General features: G+C 44.0%; 1 protein-coding gene across 3 annotated transcripts in view; it reads right to left on the bottom strand.

Moving 5' to 3' along the window:
• MAK (male germ cell associated kinase) overlaps nt 1-14088 on the bottom strand; it is a 420577-nt gene extending 406489 nt beyond the window's left edge. Inside the window, exon 1 of one of the 3 annotated variants that reach the window (XM_069216975.1) lies at nt 13590-14088. The gene's annotated coding sequence lies outside the window, so the exon portion shown is untranslated. The remainder of the gene's footprint in view (nt 1-13589) is intronic. The other 2 variants (XM_069216982.1, XM_069216967.1) reach the window with 2 other exon arrangements.
• Nucleotides 14089-25379: the final 11291 nt, after the last annotated feature.

The following is a 25379-nucleotide window of genomic DNA, read 5'->3' as shown; positions in this document are numbered from 1 at the left end:
AACAAGAAAGGTACCAACTGGGAAAATTCAACCCTAGACAGGAAACAAAGCAGGCAATGGGGTCTAAAGCAGTCTGATGGAAGTTTGATAAGAGGGGAAAAGGTACCTAAGAGGAAGGACACGCCCAGGGAGGTATAATGATAATGAAAGGCCTCACCCACTGCCTGTGTACCATAAGGGAATGTGTAAAAGGGAAGGAGGTAAGATAACATGGTGTAGAGGGGCCGTGTGGCGTTACAGTGCTGACAAGGAGGATCCCACACCAATAAAGGCAGTTGTTCTTAAAACACTGCTTAATAGGTATCATAGACCAGACTAGGTCCTAGAAGGGTTTGAGAAATCCTTACAGGGATGCTCAGGAAAGGAAGTTTAGCAAAAAAACAAAAATCAGTGAGAAAGGCATGTGGATGTGGTGGGGCACAAGTTTGAGAAGGAGTTGCAGCTAGTTCTCATCCAGGCCTTATTTAGAATTCCCCAACCTCCACGTTTCCATGGTATCCCCAAAACAGAAAGTCCCAAAGAAGGAGCCAGGGCAATTCAGGCTCATACACCACCTCACACACCCTGATGCCAGGCCAATAAAAGACTCAATTGATCAATATGAATGCTCATTGACATTTACAACCTTTGACAAGGCTACTGAAATTGTCTAGAATGCAGGCAAGGCTGCTTTGATGGCAGTAACAGACATTGGGTCGGGATTCCGCCTGCTTCCCATTCACCCCAACAGCTTCCACTTGTTGGAGTTCAAAGTGGAGAGTCAAAACTACTTTGACAAATACCTGCCCATAGGATGTTCCGCATCATGCTCCTACTTTGAAACTTTCAGTACTTTACAGGAGTGGGCACTAAATAAGCACCATCTGGTAAGACTTCCTCTTTATTGGGAAGTTGCAGTCTGGAAAAAACACTCCAAATTGCAATCTTTGTAGAATTGGTAGGGACGCTAGGGTTCCCACTGGCTCAAGGCAGTGGGCACGCAACAAAACTGACATTCCTGGGGATTGAACTGTACTAAGTCCAAGGGATGCACAAGTTAATGTCCAACAAGGTTACCATTCTTAGACACGTAAATGAAAACAGGGGGGTAAAGTTAAGGCAACCCTAGAAAAAACATACAACAGCTTCTGGGCAGACAGGAGAAGTACAAAAAACATAAATCTACTGGAACACTTCATTATAGTGGTTGCCTTCATGGTATAGAGAGGAAAGCTAGCAAACAGGCAGATTACCTTGTGGTCAAACAATCTCTAGGTGTTGCAGCTTGTGAACAATGGAATGGCCGGCAGCCCGATGGTGCTAGGCCTATTACGCCGTTTAATCAAATGCCAGTTGAACGTTCATGTAGGTGTAAGAACAAAGTATGTTTCAGGTTGCACTAGCGCAGTTGCCGATGTGCTTTCCCAATTACAGTGGCTCAAGTTCAGGTAGTTGGCCCCTTAAGCGGACCAAGAGATGACCGACTTCCGGACCGCACTGTGGGACCTGGTAGACCTAACCTAGGGATGATGGCTGCCAATGCACCGGTGCACAAGACAGAAGGCCAAAATCATAGGTACTAGGCAACATTACAGCAAGTTACAGGGGTGCAGGTACTGGAGGGTGACTAGAAAACGGGCACAAACTCATCTCTCCACAGTGGCTTACTTTGCGAAGTTGCAGAAAGGGAAGGACCCACAACGCAGTCACTACTGCAGGGCAGCCATGAACAGTTGGAGACGCATTCAGGCCAGTACTTAATTTGTAACTATAAATGTGCAGGTGCCCAAAGCTCTCCTCTGAAACACGCAGCAGCTGCAATTAAATGTGCGAGCAAGCAATACTGAGGCAGCATAATTCTGAAGCCATCTTGGGCATCTTTAATCCATTTACAGCTACTCCCTGTCCCTTCAGCTCACTCTAGAAGCTTTCTGTTTTCTCCCTTTCTGCAGCTTTCTCGTGTTTCTCTTCCTCTACCTTTCCTATATGTGTCTTAAATGCCTGAGGCAGAAAACTAAGTGCGGTCCTAAAAAATAAGCGCTGGTGCCCCACAACGGAAACCACCGGCTCAAATTAAGCACTGATCAGGCGACACCCAAGAGGTGAGCTTACCTGGCCCCTTTGAAAGAGTGAGGGAGGTGCTAGATGTGCTGAGCAGAGAAGGTTGTAAATCATTTGAAGCTGCAACGTTCAAAGCAGTCTTTGCAGCAGGCTTTTTTATGTCCTTTTGGGACAGCAAGATAGTGGCTCCATGAAAAACGGAAGTGGGTTTGGTCTTGCATGTGAAAGGGAGTTGCACATTGAATGTCTCCCTACAGAGGAACAGTCCCCAGTTTCCCTGATGATAGCATACCTGGCAGTATGGCCAGGAGGTGGGCCACCTTTATTCATTCATCAGGATGGGCCATTCAGAAGTAAATTCTAATTCCTCACCATCATTCATAAAGCCCTAAGTGGGGCTGGGTTGCTGGCGCGGAGTCCGAGCTCAGTCATGCATTGCAGTAATACCAAACTTTCTTCCATATTGCTACTTCAACACATTCAGTATTCTCCACATAGACTAGTGAGTAAATTGCACTTTCAGCTGCAAATATCTGCTGTATATTGGTTTATTTTTCTTGTTTAGAATATATTTCCATTTAAGTAACACAACAATTAAAATTTGTGAGCTCTGTTTCACCATGTCACTGTTTGGTTTGCATTTCACTTGCCATTCTATTGTTTTTGTTCTGTTTACTGAATTAAAATGAAATTCTCTCAAATTTCCATGTTTTGTTTGCATGAAAATATCAGTGCTTATGAAGAGGGCACGTTTAAAATAGGCAATAAAATGAACTCATGCACGGCAAGTAAACTATACGATGCAAGCAAACATATTTTAGCCAAATATCCTACATAAACTCAAATATCAACATAAATTAAAAATAGAACATCCAATAATGTAGGCAATGTTAAATTTCCAGGACTCGCTATCTGCGGTCTCCTTTCCGTTACAAACTTGTGAATTCTCGATTGGCAATGGATGGCTAGACACGGGTCTATTGGCCGATTCCGCCCACAAGTCACAGTTTGATCCAGAAATGTACTCATGTTAAGCAAGGCTTCTTATGGGGGAAGGAGCTCAAAAATCACTAGATTGATGAAACTGAAACAAACAAAAGTGGGTGCAGGTCCATTCAGCACATGCATACTGAATAGAAGTTGGAATTAGATTTTCAAGTCTTCAAAAGCAGAAGAGGAGTGACTTGATTTTCAGGCCTAAAAGTATTAGACTGCAGTAGTAAAGCAGACCAGGCAAGGCATAAGTATCGTGGGTAAAAAAAGAGTAGCAGGCAATCCGGAATGGAAAGCAAGGACTGGAGTACTAAGAGCAGTTTTGGAGTGTAGAAGATGTTATGATCCATAGGACATGAAGGAGATGTGTGGCAATAAATTACAACACCAAAATGGTTTATGTAAACCAAACTGAAAAAACAGATCCAACTGTAGAAAAACCTGGACGCAAGAGGTGGGCTGTTCCGTAGCAGGGGAGGTTTTGTCACGTTTGACTTCGAAGCCTGAGCCCACTGCCATCATTGTATTTCCACACTAATACTGAGGAAAAACCAAAACGACCCCACCCACTTTCATACGTGCCAGAAGCCTGACTGCAATGTCTCAAAACGCCTCCTCCCACTATAAAAGTATTTTTTGTTTTACCAGTATCTTTGGTGCCATTTGACAAATCCTCACCAAATTTTCAATACTAACATGACAGTTGGCTCAGCTGCAATCTTGAAAGTTTTGGGGTGAACTTTCAAGCGGCGGCCAAAAAAAAGGGGGGATTCCAAAACATATTTTCCCCATATTTTTTCCCATAGGTCTTTAGACACAACTACAGCCCAAACCACTGAACGGAATTACACCAAATTTGACAGGATGCTAGATCTTGGTGAGCAGATTGTATTTTGTGATTTGGTGTAAATCCGTTCAGTAGTTTTTGAGGTAATAAAGGAAAAAAGAAATATAGATATACAGGAACGTGGATTCTCTTCCGATCCAACAGTCCTGTGCTGATATCTGATTGGCTGCAAACACTTCAACAAGGAAGTGTTGGCAGCCATATTCATGCATTAAAGTAACTACAATTCACACCCTTGCCATGCACTACTAATTACCCCACATATTACAGCACTGATGACATCTTGAGTAACATTATTCATAATATCACCGTAGCATTTGCAGTAAAATTATTTCGCAGAAAACTGTGCATGGCGGGGGCACAAGTCATATTTACTTGAGCTAACCATAACTATGCTGAATTTCCATGGTTTTGTGGGAGTAAAATGTGAACCTAACTGTACCGTCCTTGTAACCTTTGGATTTTAAAGTGAATTTCTATGTTTTAAAAAAAATCTATTTCCCAACTATAACTTTAACATCCCTGTAACCTTTGTTTTTTTATTTAAATAGGTAGGTAGACAGATTTTTTTCACAGAAAAAAACTTATGGTTAAAGTAACATTATAGCTAGGTGAAATATTCTGAAATAACATTTTAAAATCTAAAAAACATAGAAATTCACCATTATAGTTAGAGTTATCTCAAGTAGCTTTAATAATTCTTAAGGGGAATGGAGGCACATGACCCCCCCTCCCTGGGACAATTTTGGCCCTGGGCCCCCATCCTCAGAGCTTGGCAGTAATTCTAAAGGGGCAGCGAGCATGCGGTGCCCCCCTCCCGGGCCATTTTCAGCCCCAAGGACCCCATCCCCAAGCATGCAGCTCCCCTCCCAGAGTCATTAGTGGCCCTGAGGACCCAATTCCCCAGGGCCAGCTCACAGGATATGTCCCAGGGTGTCCACCCCCGGGACATACCAATTTACCTACCTGGACTGGCCCAGGCAGGGAAACCTATGTTTGCTCTCGCTTTGTGTGAGCATTTTCAAATCTCCTGCCAAGTGGGAGTAAACACCAAGCCTGCTCCCTGCTCAAAGCAGGCAGAGGCTTGAAAAATAAATGTTTTAGATTTGTTTCCCGGCTCGCATTCATGCTGAAAGGGAAACAGATCTAAATATTGCTCCCTCCTGGAGGGAGCAGCATTATTAGTTGCGCCCTCTGGGCGGAGCAATTATTGCCATCTCCTGCTGGATGCAGAGAGCTTGCTGGCACCACAGGAGCTTTGGTGTTTTCCCCACGGCCTCCAACAGTACTGTTCCAGGCCCAGGAGCCAAAATCAGCAAGAAGAGGCAACCGCACTTCTGGGCACAGAATATGAACTCTGAGGTGAATCCATCCACCTCTCAATCCCCTAAAGGAGTGCAAATGTAGACAAATCAAAATGGTAGGCAATCATAAACCTGTGTACAGGTTTCTAAAAGGACATTAAGAAGACAATGGAACCAGTGTTTTGCAGCATAGTCAGGAGTATTCTACAATTTTCTCACCAATCCCTTTTAGACACAGAACCACTTTTTCCTTGCCATTGTTCTTTAAATTTCACCAACCAATCCTGCGATGTGGGGACAGCTTTAAACCACGACTTCTGGGCAATCATAATCCAAGTAATCAATGATCTGAAATAATTAAATATATATACTAAGAGGGCAACGGAAGGCTTCACTGAAGATCAGCGGTTCCCAACCTGTGGTCCACAGAACTCCAGGGGTCCGTGACACATTCCCAGGGTGTCTGCAGGAATCTCAAGGCCTGGGCTGGCAGGAAGGCACTTCTCCAGCTCTCCATAGAAACCCAAGATTGCTTTTATATTTGTTAATTCATTTGTGCAGCAGTTTTAAAAGCACTACAAAGTTCCTTGTACGTCCAGCAGTTTTCAGGCAAAAATAAAAGTATCAAGATAACTGGTGATTAATGTACCTGCTGGAGAGAGATGGGAGTTTTGTCTAGAGGCAGTTTTGACTCATCTAAGGTAGCAGAGATGGTTAATAATCTACTGCAAAGAACGTATATCATGCATATCAAAAATCAGTATTTTATGTGCATAGCACAATGAGTTGCTGCTTTTGTCACAGAGAATCTTTTGTTACTGTGCAGTTCGTAAATTACAGTCATAATCTTGCACAGTGAGATTATGACCTTCCATCAAAGAGCTGCATACAAACTGCTTAGTGTAAGTTATAAAGTAATGCTTTTTCCCAGTCTTTCATTATGCTGATAAAAAAGGTTTGTTTGCGCAGAAATAAATTCTAATTATTGAAGTTGATGCTAAACAGTGTTTTATGTTCTGAATCCTTAGTTGTTCTTCTCTAGACCAAGCACTCTTAGAAAATGCCAGTATAGATTACATGAATCCTACACCTTGTAGTAGTCCCCTTGCAATATGACTCTGCTGCCCAATACCATAGCTACACTCCAGACGGCGATTTTGAAATTTATCTGGGTCCGGAAACCTGCACGTATATCACGTCACACCCTATACCATCCAAAGATAGAGGGGGGCTGGCAGTTCCCTGCCTGTTAAAGTATTACCGGGTGGCTCAGTTGCGTTTCATACTAGAGTGGAGTCACCTGTTGACCGAGAAGCACTGGTGCTTCATGGACCAGGCGGTCGCTGGGTCCCATATCTAGAAGAACCTTGGTTGAGATGCAGGCATAGAGCGATAGGGCTATACTCATCACCTATCACTGGCGCGACTCTCGGGGTGTGGGATGCGGTGGCGACCAGATGTCGCTTGACGACTTTCCTCTCCCCATGACACCGATATGCGTGAATCCTGATTTTGCCCCTGGACTGAACTCAGAGGGCTTTCAGTGTCTGCATGATGGGGGGTGTAGAAGGGTGGGGAGTCTATTCAACATGGATGGTATTATCCCCTTTGATCAGTTGAGGGAGACCTATGGCCTAACAGAAGCAGATAGATTGACATACTACCAGGTCCGACAATGGATACTCCAACCAACGGTTAAGCCCTTAGTAGCTAGAACACTCACTGCATTTGAGAAATGGCTTTTAGCGAAAAAAAGACGACAAGCGGCTGATCTCGGAAATCTACACGCATCTCCGTCGGACCACCCACTCTCCAAAACCAAAGGGCAAAAGAGGTGGGAGAACGAGGTGGAGAGGGAACTGACAGAGGAGGAGTGGGAGGGAATACACTTCAGGGTGCACCACACAGCTCACAAGATACCAGGGGTTGAAACAGCCTATAAGATAGCTACTTACTGGTACTACACCCCCGCGAGGATACAAGAGTGGGATCCTACTAAATCTGGGCTCTGCTGGAGGGGATGCGGAAACACGGGCACACTCATTCACCTGATGTGGCACCGTCCTAAGCTGACAAGATATTGGAGTAGTATTCTCAACAAAATAGATAGAGTATTCCACACAGAGACCCCTAGGCTCCCGACATATACTATTCTGGGCCTACCCAACCTTCTCACCTTTCCCCTCCGCTCCTTGAGGGGGTCGACAGATCGCCCTCAATGCGGCACACCAGGTGATACTCGGCCTCTGGGACACGGACAGGGTTCCAAGCTATACCTCCTGGCTTCATAAACTCTGGTTTATCTTAGCGATGGAGAAGTTAACACTGGCACCAGTCGGAGGGAAGATGAAACGGCTGCTCTGTGGAGACCCTTTATTCAGATTCTATCTGCTGAAGTTAACGAACTCACATGTTCTGCATATTTAAAAGTCCTGCGGTTGCTACACGATGCCTGACCGGTGCGGAGGCAGCTAGGCTTGTTGGGGGGGGGGGGGGGGGGGGAAGGGGAGAGGGACCACGCGGCCTGGGCCCTGGTGGACAGTGGGGTGGAGAGCCTGCGAGGGCGAAAGGGAGGAACATTTCTGAGTGTAGACAGGGGGAGTTATATTGCTTCATCTTGTTTTCTCAGTAGTATTCGACCTTTCTACTCCATTCTTTTTTCCTTCCTGCTGGTTTCCTTCCTTCCTGTGATAATCGTTCTTGTTTATTGTTGTCTGATGTGAGAGGGGCAATAATGTATTTAAGCCCATGCCATAACAACACTCTCTACCGGACCCCTTTTTTGGGCTCTGTGACAGATGATGCATATACGCTGCCGGCCGTTGAGGTTGTAGGTGCACAGCTGTGTAATGTGTTTCTTGCATCCCAAAATTAATAAACAGATTTGATCCATAAATGGTCATAGAATAAAAATAACCATTGATAAAACCACCATCTCTTGCATTTTGGGCCTAGTTAGTTTACAACGCGGTTTCCTGGTGCTATGCAACATTGTGCTGAAGAAAGAACAAAAAGAGTGATGCCACAGCTGCATCATTTCAAACGAGTGTGTATTCTTGATGACATATACACACACAAGGGGCATTATGCATGTATGTGACTACAAAGTAATGCAGGCACCGTTTTTTAACCGGTTCAAGATGGCGGATGCATGGAAGCACTTTGTTTCGTAAGGCAGAGCACCATAGCAGCAGCTGGCAAATGCCAATCCCACCAAATCAATTACAATAAAAAACACATAAGACTGTAGGATGTGAGAGGAGCAGGTGGAGGGAAGGAAGCACCAGGAAGTGGGAGGCAGGCTCTTGAGGCTGGGACTGGGGGAGGAACAAAACATATTAAACAGAATACAATGGAGGGGTGGTAAAGCAACAGACGAGCTGGGACAATAATAGAACAACACAGAGTTGTGGCAGCGTGTAGGTGCTTGGGGGAAGGGAGCAGCACACAAGGGGCAGAGAGCTAGAAAACATGTGCACTCATGGAAAGAAAAAAGTAATTCCCTGAATGTGGTCTGTGGACAAATACTAGCCAGTCAATAAAAAGGTTGGTAAAGTGGCTGTGACCATGGGAGGGACAAACATAAGAGTAAGGCAAGTCGTCAAATAAAAAGCAAGCATTAGAGAGCAACAATAAAGCCAAACAACGGAAAACATTGTGCAGGGTCTAAGCGCTCCATAAGTGTTTCACCTGCAGAAAGCCAAAAGCTGTTTGGTAGGCGAGATGCAAAAATTAAAAGAAAGGCTGCTCAATAGCAAGCAATGCTCAATGACAAGTGAAAATAGTCTTCGAGGTTTAACAGCTGTGAAGTCAGTCAAATAACAGCTAAAATTAATGAAAAAATAATAACGACTTCAAGGAAAATTAAGAGATATTGTCTAAGCCTAGGCTGACAATATTCATTTCAGACCAGATAACTGAAAGACTTACATGCAAAGACATTTAAGGTTGTATTATTGTGTTTTTTAGACTATTTAGCAACTCTATGAAACTTGTCCCAGTAGGGTTGAAGCCAATGTTACACCGCTTGAATTGATATGTACTTCAGTAATAATCAATATGTAGCCCAACAAAAGTAATAAATAAGAAGAACTCAAAACAGGCTACCCAATCTTGGGCTCACAATCTGAATCGCAGACCCGATAGCTGCTGTACCATCCATAAGGCACTAGAAAGCTAATGTTCAGTTTATTAGGTTATAGCCCTGAAGAGTGTTTAACAAATTAAAAGGGACATAGATTCCCAGGCTTGTGTTACTGTTATACTTGTTCATTTGTCAACAGTATTCAGCCCTCATACAATAGAGTTACAATGACCCATCCACTTGCATTCCCTTCTATAAAGTACCTGTCTGATGCCAACAATTTGCTGGGGTGTGGTAATCATTTCTGAAAAACCATATCTGTTAACTGTGATTTAGAGGGATATAGTGTGCCACTAATGGTGCAATGAGTGTCCTGCATTTGATTCTGCTTTTATGATGGATGGTCCATACTTTCATCTCTTCTTCTATGTATATCAGATTGTACAGACATCAAATAGTTTATATGTGACATCAGTAAAACAATACAGTGGTGTTGTAGTTATTGATGCTGAATTCCCTAGTACTGAATGTCAACGTAAACCAGAACAATTACCATACTTAAGGTGGGCATTTAAGGTCGGCCTGAGATTGCGGATCCCAAAGGCTGGTGACAGATGTTGGGGTGGGGGCGAAACTTGAGGGGGACCAGGTATTAGCCTTACTTAGATAGTCTTGCATGCTTTTTCCTGTTTTAAATAAAATAATTAGGGGGGCTGGGGGGGATCAGATACCAAACTGCCCATTTCTAGGAGTGTCCAATTTTTTTTATTTTTTTATTCTGGTAACCCTATTAGGGCTTGGGCTAACAAGTAATTGATTCACGTTTATTTTATTTTTAGGCTGTTATGTACTGTGTTCTTCATGGCAGGGAACCCTCTTCATAGCTCTAGTAATGAAGAACTGTGAATTGCCTCAATCCGCCAGTTTCTTGTAGAGGTTTTGAGCCTCTTGAAAGCAGTATATGGTTTCCCATTTGCAGATGCTTTAAACATGAAGGAACTGCCCAAATGGCAGCCCATATTAAGGGGCTCCGGGGTGATTATTCTGGTATGCCAAAGGAGTATTCCTTACAGTGGGTTTACAATATAGACTGGTCCATAATTTGCCAACAATGACTTGAATAGGGGGGGGGGTCGAGTAATAGTAGACTCTTTTTTTAAAGTTGATAGTAAATTTCAGGTGGTCACTTATGATGTTTAGCCAACATAGAATTGTGTAAGGGGTTGTTACTATCAATGGCAAATCAGAAATATATCATCAATATATTGATTTTCACAGGCCAATCTTCTGTAGATATGGGTTTTCTTCTATAAGGATCCTCGGATTTTCAGAGTTGTTAATGTACAAATAGCAAAATTTGGGGCAAAACATACTCCCATCTAGACTCCTTTTATTTGAATATAGTGGTTTTCTTCAAAACAAAAATACATTTTTGAAGTGCAGTTCAAAGATATAAGGAATTCGGTTAGAATGTGTCTGAAGGCTGGCCACGTGTTCTGAAGCTCCTCAATTATTTTAATAGCTTGTTTACAGTCCACAGCACCTAGAAAGTATGTAGTAGTGTCAAATCTATATGCTCAGCTTGGTTAATGAGCTCAGTACTGTCTATAATGTAATATTCAGTGCTGGGGACAAAAGGTTTGATAATTATGTCTAAATACTTACCTAATAATTCCAGAAACTAGCTCAACTCAATATAGTCAGTCTATCAAAAACAGTGTGAAAGTCTTTTTGTATATTAGGTAGCACACGGATCACTGGTATGCAGTATATCTTATTGCTAAGGGGTAAAACAGTTCTTCTTTGCATTTATCATTAGGCAAGATTACATCTACCCCATTTCTCTGCTGGTTTTATCAAAATGTTTTGATTCTTCTTCAAAATATTGAGTGCAATACATTCCTCTTGGGTTATATTATATGGGAAACATTCAAATTAATTTGTAGTGTCGCAATTATATTCAGTATCAATTTTTGGAAGGAAATATCATCAATAGATATGAAATAAGTTGGAGGGTTATTTGGAGCTTTACTTCTATACTGTTCATTTTATTGGAATACGGTTTACTGTCAAATATTTTTAGGCTGATCTTGAGAAAGAACTGCAGGAGCTCATTTTGTATTGTCAGAGCGATCCGTTAGTGCAAAGGAAAAGTCTTTGTTAAGTAATGAAATGTCATTTGACAAAACAATACGAGTAGAGAAGTTGAAAGTGAATACATCTGTTGCTCTGGTGTGCGTCTGTGTACTCTAGAGAAAGATGTAAGTGGTGTGTTATTGGGGTGGACCCCACTGAATATCCTGCAAGTCTGGCATTCACCTGTAAAATTGTAATATTGGTTGTGGTCTCTTTCCCTGTTACTGATTCTATGTGCTCTCTTTCCTTTGTCTACAAAAAGTTGATAGTGGCTTGGCCCACAATATTGCTGTTGGTTACAATAGTATACTCCGATTCCACTGTGGTTTGAAGGGCAGCTCCTATTTCTTTTTTCTGAATATTTTGGAGTTTCAAAAAGTTCACAGAATTTGATTTATTATAGCACCCTCTTTCTTTCCCATTCTATGATGGCCATGATTAACTGTTCTGGAAGATTGGGATTCCTACACAATGGAAAGAAAGCTCCCCCCACCACCCCCCTCCCATTACTCAAATTGGCTGCTTTAAGCCACCTATAACTTATCTGGCAAAGAGCACTTAACATTCAGATTTGTTTTTTTAACTTGGAGTGGTTAAATTTAGCTACAATCCCTTTTACATATGGCTTGGTCAGCTCAATGGCCAAGATAGTACTGTTGAAAATTAATTTTAATAATTACTATTCTTTGAATAGTAAGTGAGAATGTTGTTAGGTAATATATGTTGAGATCTGGCAAAGACTGTCCTCCTTGATCTAAAGATTTTCCTCAACTACTTCCCCAACTACTTGTGGACTGTTTACCTGCCCAGATAAATAATATTATTATTGTAGTCACAGCAACAAACAAAATCGTGTCAAGATCACAGAGTACAGTTTGGAACTGGAATAATTGTGGAATATTAGCCATTTTGATGAGGTCAATTCAACCTACAATGGTTAAGAATATATGTCCCCATATTTGAAGTCTTTCTTGACCTTACTTAACAAATAGTCATAACTTAAAATATACATTTCCACCGTTCTTCCCAAGACCAAATGCTTAGCTAGCGGTCATCTTTTGATGTTTTGAAGATAAGGTAATGGGGCCTATTAATGATCGAGAGCCTCAGTGTGTATTACTTTTGTTACCCCATTATTAGGTACCAATGCGGAGTTATCAATTGATATTAAGACATTCGGTAGATTTTCAGTTCTGAAAATTGAGCAATGTCTGTATACAAACTAATTTTCCTAGACAGTGCAAGAGGAGGACTTGTGCGATACGTAGGTGAAAATTTCATAGGGTGCCCTGGTGTCCAAGATTTGCTAGCACAATCTTGATTTTACACTATTCAGTCTCCACAAATTTCAAGTTAGGACATGCCCCGGTTTTCAAAGAAAGCAAACTGAACACAGGGCAAGACATGATTTTATGTGCTCAGAGCAGAATAAGTTAGCAGCCCCTAACAGAAAGCAATTTCGTGTGTGTGTAAAAGCTGTAGTTAGTTTTTCTTGGAATTTCGCTGTTGTTTCTATGTTGGTGAGCACTGTAAATGTAGTCATTCTGTGCTTGCCTATATATTTTAACCGCAAGTGTAAAAATTGTCACGTTTCATAAATGCTTACATTCATGCTTAAATGCATATGTATAATCGTGTGCACTAATTTGAAGCACCTCTGTATGTTAAACAAATGCATTTCTTGAATTTGAGTCTTATATTTTAATTAATATGCCGTTTGTTGCACAGTTTAAGTGCTAATTCTCAGGGCTCGCCTCGTGCAAAGGCTCTTAGAGGCCAGCCAGTCAGTCCCTCGGCTCAACACCCATCCCATTCCCGCCTCCCCCGGTTAATTTCTTGGCTCGCTCACCTCTAGTAATTGTTGTGGTCTTCGGGTGTTTGTGTTTTTTTCACTTGCAAAGCTCAAAGAAACCCATCTTGCTTTTAAAATCGAACTTAGAGTTTTCTGCCTCTACTCCTACCAATGTACCAACGTAATCTTTACTGGGGTGGGAATGGTCTCCCTAATTACACCCCCTTCCCCCGCCCCTAGCGACAACGAAAGATCCAAGTCCGGTAGTCCCTTCAACAGAGCTTTTGGTATTCATTAAAATTAAAGTGAATTAACATATTGTCTAGAAAAAGCTAATTAAAATTTTCCAGACGATCCCTCCCCCATCCAGAGAAAAGAAAGTACGTCACTTACTCCAGATCAGCTTTATCCTACTTCCGACAAGTCTCCACTTAACACCCCGTGTGATGCTCCTAATGACCTGTGAACCGTCGACCACTACCTTTTACCTTCGCGTTTTCCAAAGCTCGGAGGTCTGTACAGCCTGTGAGATGGCCGCCCCACGGGAGGCTGAGATCTTTGCCTTTCCTAATCTCCGCTGTAGTGCTTAAAGACAGCGAGCATAGAGTTTCAGCCTAGCTCACCCACGAAGCAAAAGAGATCCTCCTCAAGCGCGTTTACAATTAATAACACGGGCCGACGAGCCTGGAACCCCTTCTCCGCCACTCACCGGCCCGTCTTCGGTTGCCAAGTAATGCTGCAGACAGGCACCTGTAGCTGGGAACGGTGTCGTCTGGTTCCCATTAGAAAAGAAATCCTTTGGCGTCCTTAGCAACGACGCAGCACCACGTGACACCATGAACGCTGTGCTGTTGTGGTACCTTGCGTGTCTCGTGACGACGAACTGCAGATCAGCGGAGTGACCTACTGGTGAGAGGGTGTGGCTACTTTCATTTGAGAAGAACTCATTTGGCACCTTAGTTACGATGCTACATCACGTGACGTACTTTTTTTTTTTTTTGGTAAACACATTTTTATTGCCGTAAAGTGGTGATAATTCGTACATATATTGACGAGTCAGGTGAATTAAAGTTCTTACTGTACATATGATATTGGTAACTGCCTTTCGAACCTTTACAGAATCAGTGGGATAACTGATGTAAGCAATTTTATACAAATGTTACATTTTCCGTCATTGTTAAGAGAGTAAAAAAAATTCTATCTTGCATCAAGAATTTTCAATTCTATTAAGGACACAGAGGCAAGGATTATGAGTCTCTCTGTTTACTGCATAATACACAGCAGCCAATAAAACTTAAGAAATTCAAAAAACTACATTTACCATGAAACCCTGTAGTTTAGTGTCCACCAATCCTAGGGAAACCCCCTGTATATAGTCTCTTCCTAACACAGTCCTTCCTCTTTCTTTCCAATAAAATCAAACAAGTACTTGACTCCTTGGATCTGGAATCTGTCAGCCCGAACCGAACTCAGGAACAACACCATTAACCTCTAGAAGAACAGCGAATTTCGACTTGACGATCGCCTTCAGTACCCAGATCAGGGATCTTCAAATTCTGTACTCTCTAGGATCTCTCACAACGCCACTACAATCAGACCCCTTTGCTTTCCAAACCTGGAATATAGAAATATACCATAATAATAACAGCCCTTTCTTTGGCATAATGTCCATACAAGAAATAAATGGGAGGGTAAGTAATCATGAGATAATTGAGAATAGCAAGAAATGCTCATAAACAAACATATATATATTACAGTAACTTCTTCCTGGGAGGGATAATCCTCGCCTCCGTGTCCTTAATAGAATTGAAAATTCTTGACGCGTAAGCTAGATTTTTTTTTATTCTATGTCAGGACCGGAGGCTTCAGATTATGCTAGTTCAAAGCTGATTCACAACAGTTGTCGCTACATCTGCAATTGGTTTATGATAAAATATTTTAAATTTGGAGTCAGAAGACCAATCAGCCGCCCTCATAATATCCTCCAATCGGGATCCAACAGAAAACGTCTTAGAGGCCATCGCTCCTCTAACTGAGTGTACTCCAAATATAGAATCATCTATTCCAGCTTCTTGTAAGATCCATCGAACCCAACGTGCCAAAATTGCAACAGAAACAGGGCCAAAGGGTTCTTGTAAAGAAATCAATAATTTACCTTGGAAATCTCGACGTATTTCTCTAGTGCATTCCTCATAAGCTTTTAAACATTTCACAATACACAGTTTTTGATGGTGAGGAAAAACTGGGCAAGAAACACATCTGGAACTCGTCTTTGTACGGTTGGGAATAGTAAAGGAAACTCCTGAAGGAGTAAATACTCTACCTGCCAAATCCAGAGCTCGAACATCGGAAACTCTCCGACAGGACAACAGGCACAATAAGATAGTTAATTTGGCCAAAAGCTGCTTCCGAGAAAGATCTTCGCTGCATGGCCATGATTTAAAAAACTTTAAAACAATATCCACATCCCAAAGGGAAGTATATTTAGGTTGAGGTGGTTTAACCATGTGAACACCAAAAAAGGAGTTTACATACTAACGGATGTTCCCCCACCGGTTTCCCTTCTATATGGGGGTGGCCTGCTGAGATTGCTGATCTGAAATTATTAATTGTTCTGTACGCTAAACCCTTAGCAGCTAGTTCAGAAAGAAAATTGACAATCATAACAATGGAGGACCCACAGGATCAACACTTAGTTCACCACACCAACACACCCATCTTTTCCAGGAAGATTGATATCTCTTGTGAGTGGAAGGAGCCCAATATTGGGACAAGAAAAACATTGCTTCGTCCGAAACTCCCAGCACCTGCCAACGTCTCCGGAAATTCTCCATGCCATGAGGGACAATTGCCCCATCCATATTAGAGGGTGAGGAGAACCCACTGGGTCTAATAGTAGTTGAGGGTCCGGCGGGATCGCAACAGGAAGAGCGCACAACATTGTCATCGCCAATGGAAACCAGGGTTGTACTTTCCAAATGGGGGCCACTAAAATAAATTCTGCCTTCTGTCTCCTCATCTGAATGAGTACTCTCTGAATCATGACAAAAAGCGGGAACGCATAAAGCCTTTCCGCCTCCCAAGACTGGAGAAAAGCATCCGTCCCCAACGCCAAGGGATCCGGTCTCCAGCTGAAAAACCGAGTCAACTGAGTATTGAGTCTCGAGGCAAAAAGGTCTATCCTGCAAGGGCCCCAAAGTGCATTCAATTTGCTGAAGATCTGAGAGTTCAGTTTCCAATCGCTGCCATCTCTGAGGAAGCAAGAGTTCCAGTCTACAATCAGATTGGTTTGGCACGGAATATATTCCGCAGTCACTGAAATGTGGTGCTGCAGACAAAATTGCCCAAATTCCTCTGCGATCTCCACTAACACACAGGACCTGGTCCCCCCAGACGGTTGATATATTGCACCGCAGAAATGTTGTCCATCCGGAGAAGAATGCAACATTTCGCTTGTCGAGGAGATAGGGAGCGAATTGCAAAAGCTCCCGCTAGCAATTCCAGGCAGTTGATATGAAGAGACAACTCTTCCTGGGACCATCGTCCACCTGTCTGAAGTGGACCACAATGAGCGCCCCAACCCCAACGGGTAGCATCGGACTCGATAATCACTTCCGGGCTCGATGCAAAGATGGCTCTGCCGTTCCATGCATCCATATGTGCTAGCAACTAATCGATCTCTGCTCTGGCTTCGTTCGACAGAACGATCTGCTCTGCATAAGTTAAGCCTTTGCGAAGATGGAGGATCTTCAGTCACTGTAAGGCTCGATAGTGAAGTGGCCCTGGAAATATAGCCTGGATTGAAGAGGCTAAAAGACCCACTAGACGTGCCAGGGTCTTCAACTATATAGTCCGAGAGGCAAGGGCTCTCCTCAACTCTTTCTTGATGGCACTCCTCTTTGTCAGAGGCAACAGCAACCGCGCTCTGATGGAATCTACCTGAAATCCTAAGAATTCTATAACTCTGGAAGGAGTCATCACTGATTTGTCTATATTGATCAGGAATCCCAGGTCCTGAAGAAGTTGAATCGTCCAAGAAAGGTGAAGGAGAACCGTCTCCTCTGATTGAGCCTTGATCATAATATCGTCCAGATATATAATGAGACGGACCCCTCTCTCCCTGAGGAGCTGGACCACGGGTCTTAAAAGTTTGGTGAAACACCAAGGAGCGGATGAAAGCCCGAAAGGAAGGATGGTGAATTCGTACCAAATCCCTTGCCAACAAAATTGAGGGTATCGGCGATGAGGTTCGAAAACAGGGATTGTAAGGTAGGCGTCCTTGAGGTCTAACCGCACTAGGAAGTCTCTTTCTAAAAGAAGGTCTCTCAAAAGGTGGATGCCTTCCATCTTGAAATGTCGATAAACGACCCAAGAATTGAATTCTCTCAGATTGAGAACTAGACGCGAACCGCCCCCTTTATTCTGGACCAGAAAAATTGAACTAACAAACCCAGCAGGGTGAAGGTTGGAGCGGAAGATAGCGCGTTTCTGAAGAAGAAGCGCTATTTCTCTGTCCATGAAAGAGCATTCTGTCTGGGAAAAAAGCATGGGACGAGGAAGCCACTTCTGATGAGGAGAGGAGTAAAACTCTATTCTGTATCCTCGCACTGTCTGGAGTACCCAAGAGTCTTGAGATATACATTCCCAGGCTACCAGGTGATCTTTCAATCTCCCCCCCAGAACAACATCTGAAAACAGAATAATTCTCACCTGTGGAAGTCCCTTCGGAGGAGTTGAAACCGCCTCTGTTGTTGCGGTAGCCACGTCCTCTACCTCTGCGGGCTCTAGATGGCTAGAAACCTGATCTTGAATAGTGTCCTTGACCTTGTTGGTTGTAACTTCCAGAGGCCTGATTGAAACCACGGCCCGATGCTCGACCTCTGAAACGTCCGGCCCTGACAAAAAGGCCTCTGTTGAACATCTTTCGCATTGAGGATTGGGCTTTATCTAAGGCAGAAAAAGTGGCCACATACTTTCCTAGATCCTTGATAAATTTATCGCCAAACAATAAGCCATTCGCTGAAGAGCCAGCGTCATGGGGAGCTAATTCAGCCAACTTGGTGTCAATTCTCATAAAAAAAGAACGTCTGCGTTCTGTAGACATGGCGCAGTTCGTGTTTCCTAACAAGCATATGGCTCGTTGTGCCCATTCTAGTACTGTCTGAGGATCTAAAGGAGAGTCCGATTCTTTGGCTTGAACTGCCAAGTCAAGTATTTTTGTTATAGGCCCGATATATCCAGCCTTTCCGTGCACGATCCAATCCTTTTTTAGGATCCTTGGAAAATGTTCTCATAAATGTCGCCATATTAGGGTCTAACTCCAGGGTCTCTGCTACTTTACCCAGTAGCGAAGGACTGGGACATTCTGAGCGCAAAGTACTCCGCACAGCTCATTCGAAGCCCTTTCTGATATGATCTTGTACGTAATGCGCTACCTCCGTACCAGGGATCCATTCCAAGGATCGGGGTGGATAATATTCTCAGGGTCAAAAGAAAGAGTACAAGAGGAAGAATCTCGCTCCTGAGAATTATGAGACTTGCGTTTGCGCTTTCCGGTCGGTTTAGGGTTCTCCTGGTCTAGCTCTGAACCGGAGGAAAGAGATGCAGAGGAAGGAGAGCTTTCTGGCAAGGTGGGCGCATCCAGGCCTGCCTCAGGTGTCTCCAATGAAGCGAAAGAGCCATATCCATGGTCTTGAAGTACATATGCGGCCATGTGCGCCAAAATATCTGCGGAGGACATGGGCCTCTTTAAGGCTCCTCGGTCAGTGCCCAATTCAGAAGGTTGGTCTTGGTGGGTCCCAGATTCAAGTAGAGGACGTCCCCTCCATTCACGTTGCCCAAAACGTCTCAGAGGCTGAGCAAAGGGCTTCAGGGCATTAATGAGAGCCTAATTCACGAAATCCTGGACATGGTAGCCCAGCGCTTCCACTAATCTTTCCTCCATATCATGGTCGTCATTTGTGTCAGGCTGGTCCTGATAATGCTCATCCTCTTCAGCGTAGTACGCCCTTGGAAAGAGGATATGGAGGAGTTCAAGGGGGGAAAAAAAGGAAGCCCCAGCAGGGAAATATAAAATAATGATATAAAAAATGCATATCTGTATCACAGCAATAATAATAAGGTGTGGAGGGAGCCCCTGCAATTTCCCTCAGGCAAAGCCTTGGTACGTGGACTCGCCCCATCTGGCATTCTAGGGCTCAGAATCTTTAAATGTAAAAGGAACGAGCTAAGATTAGACTTGTTTCCTGACTCGCGCGCTGCGATCACCTCGCTTGTTAAAATTATCGGGAGAGCGAGGAGAGCGCATGTGCGAGTAAATGCATAGAAAGAGGACTAGTCCTTCAACGCCATCACGGTCTAGGAGCCGATCGGCTCCTAAGCTGAATGCGGCCACACCCGCTGGCCGCACAAAACCATCCGACCCCAGTTAGAGGGGTGGATAAGAAAAAATCAGGACGATCGCGAGGTGCGATCGCCCGAGGGGAGGAATTTGATCAGCAACGTGACGCTTGGAGAGCCCGGTCCCGCTCTACGCTGTGAAATTTAGAATTAATTAACCCAAGAGTAACCAAAGGCATATTAAAGACAAAAAAGGACTTATCTGTGGCTGCAACAGCAAAGAAAGAGGAAGGACTGTGTTACGAAGAGACTATATACAGGGGGTTTCCCTACGATTGTTGAACAACAAACAACAGGGTTTCATGGGAAATGTAGTTTTTTGAATTTCTTAAGTTTTATTGGCTGCTGTGTTTTATGCAGTAAAGAGAGAGAAGCATAATCCGCAGCCTCCGGTCCTGACATAGAATTTCATTCTCATTGATACCTCTTTTGCTAGCGTGAGGGTTAAGCCCGTCTAGCTTGTTCATCCGATTGTTTGCGCACAGGTAACAGGTAAATGGAAATGCACCTGGTGATTTATAATATGCGTGTCCCTTGTGAGTGTGCGGTGCCCAAACAAATGTAACTAGTCCCCTCCCTCCCCCTCAGCTTATACCTTGTGGTGACTATATATTCTGTCTGGTCGTGCCTGATCCTTCGGGGTAATGTTATTCGCGTGGGGTGTCCCAGCCACGTGACGTATGGTTGAGTGTTTTGGCAATACTTGAGTCCTGGGGGAGAAGGGGAGGCCCCGGGTACGCAGACTCGTATTGGCCGAGAGCATGTGACCCACTGACTAGTGTTGAAAACGTGAACAGTCCAGTATATGTGTCCATAACTTCACCTACTGGTCAAGGTATGGTCTATGTAAGTGCCAGATCCAAGTTGTATTTCTTGTTTCTAAGTTCTGAAATAACATCAGGGATGTCCATTCATCTGTTTTAATGCTGAGCATACCAGCATTGGCATAGGCAGTTATTCTGCAGTCCGAGAGCTATAAGCGTTGTTGGAGTGTAAATTGTACTAATGCTTTTAATCACCAGACGTCTGTATTTGGTGCCATATATATTCTTTTTAAAGCCTGACTTCGAAGAAACTACACTGACACGCATATTGAAAGTGTCCCTGTTTTAAAAGTAGTGATGGACATTGTGCCTACCATAACTGACAACGTCATAACATGAGTTAATACACAATTGAAGTATAATTTTATTTCCCTATTAGTTACAATACTAAGTCATCAAGTTATATCAAACTTTATTTAAATCTACACAGAATTAGTTCATTAGTCATCATCAATATCATAAACTAATTAGAATCTGAGGAAAACATATGCTTTTATGCGTCAACATAAGCCAATAGAGAGGAATACAACGGCATTAATAGCAGAGTTCAGCAAAACAGTCCGTCAGTTATTTGTCACTGTCAAATGTCACCCATAGGGAGCCTACCTAACCTAGATTAGCATTGGCATGTGGGGCTTCATGCTAAAACAATTTAGAAAACGTGAATTTAGAAAACCATCTAGCTAGAAGGAAAAACTATGAAACAGCACAGTTGGTACCTAGAAGAAAAGGCACAAAGTTAATCAGTCACATTGTCATAGCTACCTAGCCACGGAATGGATCAGCAACAAAGTCAGTCTTCGTCTTCAGGTCATGAATTGATCAACAGCGCATCAGGCTCTCAAAAGTAAGAGCCCAACGACAAAGTCTCGAACCGCGTCTCCTGATGTCATCAATTCTTCCCTCACATCTGAGATTTTAGCCCCTTGTCATTACTTTTTATTAGGGTCTTCCAGTCCATCCCCCTAATTCCCAATTGGTCAGTCAGTCAGCAGATATGACTCTAACCTATAATATTAATTCTTTAAATCTATGAGTTCTAATTTTTCTTCTTTCACAGTACACGGATTGGTCCACTGTACGATGTCCTCATCATCCGGCTCTTCAGGTATCAAAAATGTTGCATATTCCTCTTCAGTCAGTGCTCTCATTTTTCAAGTCCTGGGGAAGTACATTTAGCCTACTCTACACATAATTGTATCAATTTGACTTCATCATCTCCTGTCCATCGGAACATTGCAGAAAATTCTAGCTAAGCAACTTTATCATCGGGTGGTTCAGGGTCAGGTTAAGACATCAGCTTCTCTGCAGTGCGTTAGAAATTCAGTTTCTTGTGTGAGGCCTGGAAAGGACTAGGCCTTAACCACAGCTAAGTTAATTCTACAAATGTATACAAAACATAGGTTATACATCTTAATATGATATATTACTACATTATTCTTACATATTTTCATTATTTCACACATTTTTAGTTATTTTAGTACAACTTCCTATAAGTGGCTGCCACTCCCCGTGGTGACAATTTCAAACGTGCACTTTATTTTCTCTACAATTAATTTCTCTACAAACTTTTCATTATTCAAAACACGTAAACATTCATTAATAACTTCTAATTAGTATGTTTGCGTCAGCAGTCCCTCCTCTGATGACTAAATATATCATCACACCTTTCTTTACCCGCATTTTTAATTCTGTCTCAGCTGTATTTTGTCTTCTTCTCAAATCTCCCCTATAAATTCTTCCCTTATTCCGTTGTTCCCTCCTCGGATTATTTTTAGATCTCTTCAATTTTATCTTTTGCCATAATTTACATATAGCCCATAATCCTAATATACAAGCAGTCATAATTAATATTCCCTGTACGATTTTTAATCATACCCCGTCCCAAATTTGACTAAGACAGTTGCCCAATGAAGCAAATCCTTTTCCAACCTTTTCCCAAACACCTGGTTCTTTTCATTCTTTCAAATTCTTGCTAGAATTAGTTAAGTTAGTGAGTAGGGGCCAGATGTAGGTAGGAAAAGTTTAGTGAGTCGGAAATTGCGAGTCGTTGCGACTCGCAATTTCTGACTCGCTAAATGGTATCCAAGAAGAAAACGCAACTTCAATTTGCGACTCGCAAATGAAGTCGCACCGCAGATTGCGAGTCCACTGTTTGCGAGGTCGCTTTTTGCGACCGCGCTAAAAACGAACACGCAATTTGCGAGTGGGTGTCGCAAATTGCGACTGTGCCGTAAATTGAATGCAGGTGCAGCAGAACACTCTGGAAAACACTTCCTGGCTCTTGATGATGACATCACAGCCAGGAAGTTTACAAATACACCTGGGAGGAGGGAGGACCACACCCATTTTACACTGCTGAACTGCAAACAGAGAGAACAGCAGCTACCATGGCTGAGACACCAAGGAAGCGCAAACTGAAATTTGCAGAGAAAGAGCTGGAGGTGCTGACAGAGGAGTGCTGCCAGCACCATGACCAACTTTTTGGGAGGGCAGCACTCAGTGTGCCAGAGGTGGAGAAGAGAAGAATCTGGACGGACATCCAAGACAAGGTGAACTCCCTGGGTGTCAGCCACCGGAGCATAGCAGAGTTAAAGAAACGGTGGTATGACCTGCGCTCCCGGACCAAGGAGAGGGTAGCAGAGCGGCTCCGGGAGATGAGGGGCACTGGAGGGGGACCGTCCACAATACCACCACCCACACCCCTGGAGGAAAGAGTTGAGGAGACCCTGGAGCCAGAGGCAGTGTGCGGGATGGGAGAGCTGGATACTTCAGAGCCAGGACCATCAACCGGTGAGTACCATGAGACATGCATGTACACCCAAATATGCCATACCCCCACCCACCTTGTACACAGTAGCATGCACAACCAAAATAGCTCAATTTCAGAGTAGCAACCACCTGCATGGTGCATTATGGGCAATGTAGTCAAGTAGGCAGTTGATAGGCAAAAGTTTATTAGGAAGTTGATAACAGATGGTAGATACTGACAGTGTGTTCCCTATGTCCTACAGGTCTCCCACACGACACCACCACCAACCAAAGCATCCAGGGGCCACAGGTCAGCCACCAGCCTGCAGACGAGTCAGGACCAGCCACCACAGAGACCTGCACCACCAACACGCAGTCCACTCATGATGCACCAGTTGCCCTACTGGTGTGTGAGCCAGCACCTGGTCCCAGCCACAGTGCCACTGTAGATGACACGGAGCCTCCACTGCGTCGCAGGCGACGTGTAAATGTACCACCAGAGCCGCAGGCAGAGTCAAGGGGACGCCTCCATGTCGCCAGCTGAGGCCGCACTCCTACGGGGTCAGCGCCTGCAAACACAGGAGATACGGAGAATATCAGGGGCAATGCGGCGCATGGAGTGAAACCAAAGCAGTGGGTATGCAGCTGGTACACACAGAGCTGCAACAACTGAACACACATGTCGGCGACCTTGCACTCTCCATGAGACAACTTGTGGCAGAACTCATAACTGAGAGAGAGGGTGCAAGGCGTCGTGACAGGCAGCTAATGCACTGGCTGGACCGAATGTCTGCCTCCATTGTCAGGCTGGCTGTGAACACTACTGGCCTTTCAAGGCGCACGGTCAGCCTCCAAGTAGACATGGGCCACTTTGCCACGCTGTAGATATCATGGAGGCACAGCAGGTGGCTAGTGGTGCGGCTGACACACCGCAGGACAGCGAGGAGGGCTCCACGATCAGCAGTGTCTCAGCCAGTGACACCAGGGTGTTGCGCAGTGGAAGCGCAAGGCAGGGCACTGCTGACACACCTGGTACCAGCCATGCTGGCCGAGGCCGGCGTAGAATATGAGCTCCACACTATCCTGGGGTAGAGGCACATGAGGTCAATGTGTCCTAATGCCAGGTGGACTTTTACAGCCCCTGAACTGTTGTCAATGTATATAGTTTTTTTTGGTGCACAAATTAAATCACTTGTTAGTTCCACTTCACACCTGGACTCTTTGTGTGTGACATTAGTGAGTGTGGTGATAGTCAGCACGTACCTTCCAAAGTATTGGTTTGCAATGTGGTCCGGTCTCTGTCTGCCTTGATTTGCAATGCTTCTATCCCCAGGCTGGCAATGTGGTAGCTCTTGCTCTTCATCCTCCGAATCTGGGTCTTCTGGGGTGAGAGGTAGCCCACGTCTGGTGGCAATGTTGTGGAGTATAGCGCATGCGCCAACTATCTTGAATGCTGTTACTGGGTTATACTGGAGGGCACCTCCACTTCTGTGGAGGCATCTGAATCTTGACTTCAGCATTCCAAAGGTCCTCTCTATGATATTTCGGGTCCTCCTATGGGCATTGGTGTATCGCCTCTCTGTCTCATTGCTGGGTGTTAAGTACGGGGTGAGTATCCATGGCCGTAGTGCATATGCACTGTCACCTGTTTGGCACAAAATGTACAATGTTAGCTGGGCATAGATGGGTTCCACATTGACCTGTGTGTATGTCTGCAAGGTGTATTCAGCTATACCTAGGAGGTATCCGTCTCCAAACTCCCCATGTTCTAGGCGTTGGTGTATCCCACTGTGCCTGAAAATGTAAGAGTCATGTGTACTCCCAGGAAATTTGGCTACCATGTCAGTGATGACATAATGGGCGTCACATACCACCTGGATGTTCAGTGAGTGGGTACACTTCCTGTTGCGGAACAGATATTCCAGATTTGCAGGAGGGCAGATCTGTACATGTGTCCCGTCCACACACCCTATGACATGGGGGAAGTTGGCAATCCTGTAGAATTCCAACTTGGTGCTGTTGATTTCTGCCTCATTCCTGGGTAGGTATTTGTATCTGGACATGTGTGTGAGTAAGGCATCTAGGAATGCTCTAAAGAACCGTGATAGTGCACTTTGGGATACCCCACCTGCCACAGCAATGACCCCCTGATAGCTACCCGAGGCCAAGAGGTGCAGTGAGCATAGCACTTGCACATGCATAGGGATGG

Source organism: Pleurodeles waltl, chromosome 2_1 (assembly GCF_031143425.1).
Source record: "Pleurodeles waltl isolate 20211129_DDA chromosome 2_1, aPleWal1.hap1.20221129, whole genome shotgun sequence".
Classification (NCBI taxonomy): Eukaryota; Metazoa; Chordata; class Amphibia; order Caudata; family Salamandridae; genus Pleurodeles; species Pleurodeles waltl.
Note: the sequence above shows the minus strand (reverse complement) of the source record. Positions and strands in the feature narration are given on the sequence as shown.